Raw genomic sequence first — 8,262 nt, 5'->3', positions numbered from 1 at the left:
CAATCCCTGTAACTATGATCAATCTCTGTAACTATGATAAATCCCTGTTACTATGATCAGTCCATGTATCTATGACCAATCCCTGTAACTATAATCAATCCCTGTAACTATGACCAATCCCTGTAACTATGATCAATCCCTGTAACTATGATCAATCACTGTAACTATGATCAGTCCCTGTAACTATGATCAATCCCTGTAACTATGATCAATCCCTGTAACTATGATAAATCCCTGTTACTATGATCAGTCCATGTAACTATGATCAGTTCCTGTAACTATGACCAATCCCTGTAACTATAATCAATCCCTGTAACAATGATCAATCCCTGTAACTATGACCAATCCCTGTAACTATGACCAATCCCTGTAACTATAATCAATCCCTGTAACTATGATCAATCCCTGTAACTATGACCAATCCTTGTAACTATGACCAATCCTTGTAACTATGACCAATCCCTGTAACTATGACCAATCCCTGTAACTATGACCAATCCCTGTAACTATGACCAATCCCTGTAACTCTAATCAATCCATGTAACTATGATCAATCCATGTAACTATGACCAATCCTTGTAACTATGACCAATCCCTGTAACTATGACCAATCCCTGTAACTATGACCAATCCCTGTAACTATGACCAATCCCTGTAACTCGTAATCCTCGTCCATCTCCTCCTGTTTTTTTCAATACCACAATCATCACATACTCGTACGTTGTCAATTTCTTCAGTACATTCTTCGTGATAATGATTACTGCCATGTGTCAATGGATCTCTAAACTTGTTGAGGGTTTCAAAATACGCCTGAGTTATCGAACTACTCTCTACAAAATCAATCAATTAACAATATTAATTTACTACACAATTTATACGAAATTAATTATTTCTAAGAAGTCATATGTTATCCTCACTTCATTTCCCCATACTAATGTTATCGGGAAAAGTGGCTCAGAACCTCCTCTTTTGTAACTACTGCCAGTAAAGAGGACACCGACATCCGTAACAGGGTTTACGGGACTAGCAATGTCTCAGTCCCGACAACAGTTATACAAGAATGGTGCTCTTCTGTCGATCAAGGCTATTGATGAAGCAATGTCAGATTTTTCGAAGAAGACCAAACAATCCTAGTTAGACTGTTGCACATGCTTTGTGTAGAATATTAGGAAATTTGTTTTGTAATATCTGTGAAAAAGTGTGGATTCGTTGATTAGCTTCAACTTTTAGGATTTATTTCCTGGACGAGCATTATATAAACAACCTCACCTGGCAAAGGATTCATTGGCCACATCTTATCAACCACACGGCTGTCTAACAGATGTGAGAGTATTACAGCGATTCGTTATAAACAGTTAAGTGTGATATACTTTGAAATTAAGTTCCATGCCTTCAACCTTTATTACAGTGGCATCCCTTCAACTTTTGTTACAGTGGCATCCCTTCAACCTTTATTAAAGTGGCATCCTTTCAACCTTTATAACAGTGGCATCCCTTCAACCTTTATAACAGTGGCATCCCTTCAACATTGATAACAGTGGCATCCCTTCAACCTTTATAACAGTGGCATCCCTTCATCCTTTATAACAGTGGCATCCCTTCAACCTTTATTACAGTGGCATCCCTTCAACCTTTATCAAAGTGGCATCCTTTCAACATTGATAACAGTGGCATCCCTTCAACATTTATTAAAGTGGCATTCTTTCAACATTTATTACAGTGGCCTGCCTTCAACATTTATCACAGTGGCATCCCGTCAACATTTATAACAGTGGCATACCTTCAACCTTTATTACAGTAACATCCCTTTAACCTTTATAACAGTGGCATCCCTTCAACCTTCATGTAAGTGGCATCCTTTCAACATTTATAACAGTGGCATCCTTTCAACATTGATAACAGTGGCATCCTTTCAACATTGATAACAGTGGCATCCTTTCAACCTTTATAACAGTGGCATCCCTTCAACCTTTATAACAGTGGCATCCCGTCAACATTTATAACAGTGGCATCCCTTCAACCTTGATAACAGTGACCTACCTTCAAACTTTATTACAGTGACATTATTTCAACCTTTATTACAGTGGCATCCCTTCAACCTTTATTACAGTTGGCATCCTTTTAACCTTTATAACAGTGGCATCCCTTCAACCTTTATAACACTGGCATCCATTCAACCTTTATAACAGTGACATACCTTTAATCTTAACTTCAGGAAAAGCTTATAACAAGTTATATCACCTTCACGAGTTAACCTTTAGTAAGTGAAATTTGCACAGACATGTGGTTGGAAAGTCTCACTGAAATATTGCATTTTTTCTATTTTCCTGGTAAGGTCATGTTTTTTTGTTTTTTGTTTTGTTTTCTTCCATGACGTATTATCATCATGCATCACTGAAAGAAAGGTTATATGACTTCAATTAAATTGGGCATTTTGTTTAATTCACAATTTTCTGTTTTTGTCAAGTAAACAAAGATTCCCATGTAACCTCCAAACTATCACAGGGAATGGTGCTATAGAGCAGTTAGCTGGGGAATTGGGAATCGTATATTGATAAACGAAATCGTTTCTATATATCATGGAAGAATTAACCAAAGAACAACCTTTTTTTCTAGATGTTATATACTGTTCCCAATTCACCAGTGACCTTGTGGAAGCTGATTCGGTATTCCCCAATCCGTCCCTGGCAGTTATCTCAAAATCAAAATGTCAATAAAACATCAAAAACAGAACAAAAAAAGCAATTAAACATATGCAACTGAATCCCCAATCGGCTGCTGTCAGCGGATTCAATCATATGTGTATTATAAGAAAAATACTAATTACGTATAAAATGAAATGTAAATCCTTTTTCTGGTTTATTTGTTTTTTCATCCAGTCATCCTGCAAAGCTAAAAAATGGTATAAATTTGTCTACTTCTTCGAAGGAATATTTAATACCAGAGCCGTTTTGACTACAAGTTGGGGGAATATATTGCTTAAAGTTTATCAGCTATCTGTTTTAACCTGTTATTAATGGATTCTGAGTCGATGTTTGTCCACACTTCCGTGACCGGTTTTTTTTTAATAGGTCTGTCTGGTATGTTTCTATTTTTCGTGTTATTTTTGCTGGAGACAATACCGTCTTCAGCAAATATGATGCTGGGAATTGGTTGGCAGGATTGTACCTTTCTTTTCTGAAAAGGTGGTTAAGATGTTCCTTTACATGTTTCGTACATACAGGCCACAGGGGCTTGGCACGATTTTACAAATGATAGTCCATATATATATATGGACTATCATTTGTAAAATCGTGCCAAGCCCCTGTGATACAGGTAAGATAAGTTTGGATTCGAAAAAAAACAATCATGTAAGGCAGTTGTCATTGTACTCGTATCTTGACTTTAAAATTGCCTATTTGGTGCGTACAAACGCTTTAAATCTGGAGTTCAATGTAGATTAATAGTCATAATATGGTTGGGTTTTCATTTGTGAATCGGTACACAACCCTTTGGTGTTGTTTTTTTTTTTTTACGTTATTGTGGAACTTCCCAAGTGCTATCTACTTCCACGATACTTTGAGGCCTAAAAGCAGTTGTTATAGAATGATATCCGGAAGCTTGTGATTCCCTAGCTCAATCTTTTAAATGGGTGGATAAGAATGAATTTCAGAAATAGCTATCAACACCTCATCTGCTATATAATTGTTTACCGAGTTTGCGACATTCTTTTTTTCATTGTATGCTTTCTTCCTGATTTGTTTGTGTTTGGACCCAGAATACTGATGTCTTTTTGCCAAATTGTAGCGCACTGCTGTTGCTGGTTTATGTTGAGCTAGGGAAGCTAGGAAGTCCGTTTGTGAGATGTTGTAAATCGGTTGGTGTTGATACCAGGTATTGTTACCTTTTCTTGAAATGTAAATTGTAAGTATCCACCCTCCCCAAACTCCGCCCACTTTATGTAACAATCGTGGACACATCGTACGTACCGTCGGATGTATATATAGTACACTTATTAGTCAAAGATCGATTGGCAATGACAATGACAATATTTTATTCTCATAAACATATAAGGTGTAGATAATTATATACATACATACAAAATTGTACAGGACATATGATATAATATGGCATTATAGCAGATGTATTAATGTGTGTATATATGAAAATTAGTAAAGTGTTTCCAATATGTTATATAAGATAATGTATTAAATTGAATACTAGGTTTTATATTATGCATATTTTTTTTTTTTTAGCATGATATGATAAGTAAATAATGGTTTTATATAGCAAATATATTTGTATACCACTTATTGTAATTAGACGTGGATTTAAAAATAGCGTGTTAAAAAGGGCACTAGAATTTTAAAAAAAGCCTTTTAAAGATACTCTTATAATACTTACTAACATCAAGATCAATATCTGAGTTAGGTATGGTGGCTCGTAAGGGCCAAGTATCAAATCTCGCATTCTCGCACTCTCGACCTTAGGTCGAAAACGCGAGAATGCGAAAACGCGACGGCGAGGGAGCGAAAACGCGAGAATGCGAAAGATCGAAAACGCGAGAATGCGAAAACTCGACGGCGAGAATGCGAAAACGCGAGATTAATTTCGCACTGTCGTCGTCGCGATTTCGCATTCTCGCCGTCGAGTTTTCGCATTCTCGCGTTTTCGACCTAAGGTCGAGAGTGCGAGAGTGCGAGATTAGACTTTAACGGCCGTCCTCGCACTCTCGCGTATAGAAGTCCGGTAATAGATAGAACCTAAGCATGACAGGCTTGTTGTGTGTATGTCTGTGGGTGATGGAGGTGAGTAGGATTGAAATCCAGAAAAAAAATGTTAAATAGGTCTGATACACTGACATACTGACATATGCTACCTCCGATTCACAAGATGAGCCTCAATTATCTGAAGTAATAAGCTAACAATTTAAACGTTGTCGAAGAATGTCATCTACAGTACATTCAATGATTGATATTATGTATTTAATTTTAATGAAAACAGAGATACCAGTGATGATATATTTGGGGATTTGTTCTTCAATTATTACACAAATTTTGAATACCAGTAGTATAAGGTAAGTAGGCCTAATATATGCAGTAGCCACTAGCTAGTGATGTATAGTATAGCCACTAGATAGTGATGTATAGTATAGCCACTAGATAGTGATGTATAGTATAGCCACTAGATAGTGATGTATAGTATAGCCACTAGATAGTGATGTATAGTATAGCCACTAGCTAGTGATGTATAGTATAGCCACTAGCTAGTGATGTATAGTATAGCCACTAGATAGTGATGTATAGTATAGCCACTAGATAGTGATGTATAGTATAGCCACTAGATAGTGATGTATAGTATAGCCACTAGATAGTGATGTATAGTATAGCCACTAGATAGTGATGTATAATATAGCCACTAGCTAGTGATGTATAGTATAGCCACTAGATAGTGATGTATAGTATAGCCACTAGATAGTGATGTATAGTATAGCCACTAGATAGTGATGTATAGTATAGCCACTAGATAGTGATGTATAGTATAGCCACTATGTATAGTAAGTGACACAGACACGGGAGTGATGTATAGTACACAGACACGGGAAAATGTCTCACTGTAATATATTTTTCAATATATTTATATATATATTTTTCTATTTGCTTGCTAAGGTCATGTTGTTATTTTTCTTCCATGACGTATTATCATCATGCATCACTGCAAGAAAGGTTATATGACTTCAATTAAATTTGGCATTTTGTTTAATTCACAATTTTCTGGAGTTTTTGTTGTTGTTGTTGTTGTTGTTGTTAAAATAAGAAATGCCGATCCCTTCCCCTTAAATTATTAATTGTGGGTAAAGTTTCTCAAGTAAACAAAGATTCCGTTGTAACCTTCAAACAATCACAGGGAATGGTGCTATCTCTTGATCCTAATTTGGAAATAATCCCTTTTTTAGGGGGAAAAACACTTTTTTTTCAAACAAGATTTTGAGATAATAAGCATATGGAAAGGAATAGAAATTTTTGCAACACAGGATATGGTAGTGCAAACATCGCTCCTGTCAATTTGCATGACAATCGGTTGGTTATTTCCTGGCCGTGTCTCGTCCCCTTAATACACAATATTACAGAGCAGTTCACTGGGGAATTGGGAATAATGTATTGATAAACGAAATCGTTTCTATATATCATGGAAGAATTAACCAAATAACAGCCTTTTTTCTAGATGTTATATACTATTCCCAATTCACCAGTTAACTGCTGGAAGCTGATTCGGTATTCCCCAATCCGTCCCTGGCAGTTATCTCAAAATCAAAATGTCAATAAAACATAAAAAAACAGAACAAAAAAAAAACACAATTAAACATATGCAACTGAATCCCCAATCGGCTGCTGTCAGCGGATTCAATCATATATTATAAGAAAAATACTAATTACGTATAAAATGAAATGTAAATCCTTTTTCTGGTTTGTTTGTTTTTTCATCCAGTCATCCTGCAAAGCTAAAAAATGGTATTAATTTGTCTACTTTGAAGTTGCCACTTCCATGCAAGCTTTTTCGTATGAATATTTAATACCAGAGCCGTTTTGGCTACAAGTTGGGGAAATATATTGCTTAAAGTTTATCAGCTATCTGTTTTAACCTGTTATTCATGGATTCTGAGTCGATGTTTGTCCACACTTCCGTGGCCGTTTTTTTTTTAGAATAGGTCTGTCTGGTATGTTTCTATTTTTCGTATTATTTTTGCTGGAGACAACACCGTCTTCGGCAAATATGATGCTGGAAATTGGTTGACAGGATTGTACCTTTCTTTTCTGAAAAGGTGGTTAAGATTTTCCTTTACATGTTTCGTACATACAGGTCACAGGGGCTTGGCACGATTTTACATCGATTGTAAAATCGTGCCAAGCCCCTGTGATACAGGTAAGATAAGTTTCGATTCGAAAAAAAAAACAATCATGTAAGGCAGTTGTCATTGTACTCGTATCTTGACTTTAAAAATGCCTATTTGGTGCGTACAAACGCTTTAAATCTGGAGTTCAATGTAGAAAAATAGTCATAATATGGTTGGGTTTTCATTTGTGAATCGGTACACAACCCTTTGGTGTTTTTTTTTACGTTATTGTGGAACTTCCCAAGTGCTATCTACTTCCACGATACTTTGAAGTCTAGAAGCAGTTGTTATAGAATGATATCCGGAAGCTTGTAATTCCCTAGCTCAATCTTTTAAATGGGTGGATAAGAATGAATTTCAGAAATAGCTATCAACACCTCATCTGCTATATAATTGTTTACCGAGTTTGTGACATTCTTTTTTTCATTGTATGCTTTCCCCCTGATGTGTTTGTGTTTGGACCCAGAATACTGATGTCTTTTTGCCAAATTGTAGCGCACTGCTGTTGCTGGTTTATGTTGAGCTAGGGAAGCTAGGAAGTCCGTTTGTGAGATGTTGTAAATCGGTTGGTGTTGATACCAGGTATTGTTACCTTTTCTTGAAATGTAAATTGTAAGTATCCACCCTCCCCAAACTCCGCCCACTTTATGTAACAATCGTGGACACATCGTACGTACCGTCGGATGTATATATAGTACACTTATTAGTCAAAGATCGATTGGCAATGACAATGACAATATTTTATTCTCATAAACATATAAGGTGTAGATAATTATATACATACATACAAAATTGTACAGGACATATGATATAATACATGGATACATTTGTTAAGCAAGAGATTATCTTAAATATTGTTGAGTCGTATACTTATTTGTTTAATTAATTTCACAGGTGATTTCAATTCATCGTCTACTACAAAATTAAAAAGTGTATTAAATTTGAATGTACTAGGTCTTTCATAATAGTATCTAGATATATATTTTTTCTGTTTAATGCTATTTGATGATCGCTACAATTAAATAAATAATGGAATTCGTCTCCTATATCATTCAGGTTACACAGACTACTGATTCTATTTTCTCTTGGGATATTATTCCATCTTCCGTATTCAATTGGTAATTTTATGTTACAAGTTCGAAATTTACAATAGAAATTAGCTTGCTTAGGAGGGAGGTCAAGTAGATATTTTTTCTAAAATTAAGTCATGTTTATAAATTCTGTAATGATATATCTTTGCTGTATACATTGTCATAACCGATCTTTGTCTTAACCACTCGGCCGCAGTGGCCGAGTGGTTAAGGTGTCCCGACACTTTAACACTAGCCCTCCACCTCTGGGTTGCGAGTTCGATACCTACGTGGTGCATATGCCAGGTACTGACCGTA

The sequence above is a fragment of the Pecten maximus genome, chromosome 3, assembly GCF_902652985.1.
Source record: "Pecten maximus chromosome 3, xPecMax1.1, whole genome shotgun sequence".
In the NCBI taxonomy this organism is placed as follows: domain Eukaryota; kingdom Metazoa; phylum Mollusca; class Bivalvia; order Pectinida; family Pectinidae; genus Pecten; species Pecten maximus.
Note: the sequence above shows the minus strand (reverse complement) of the source record.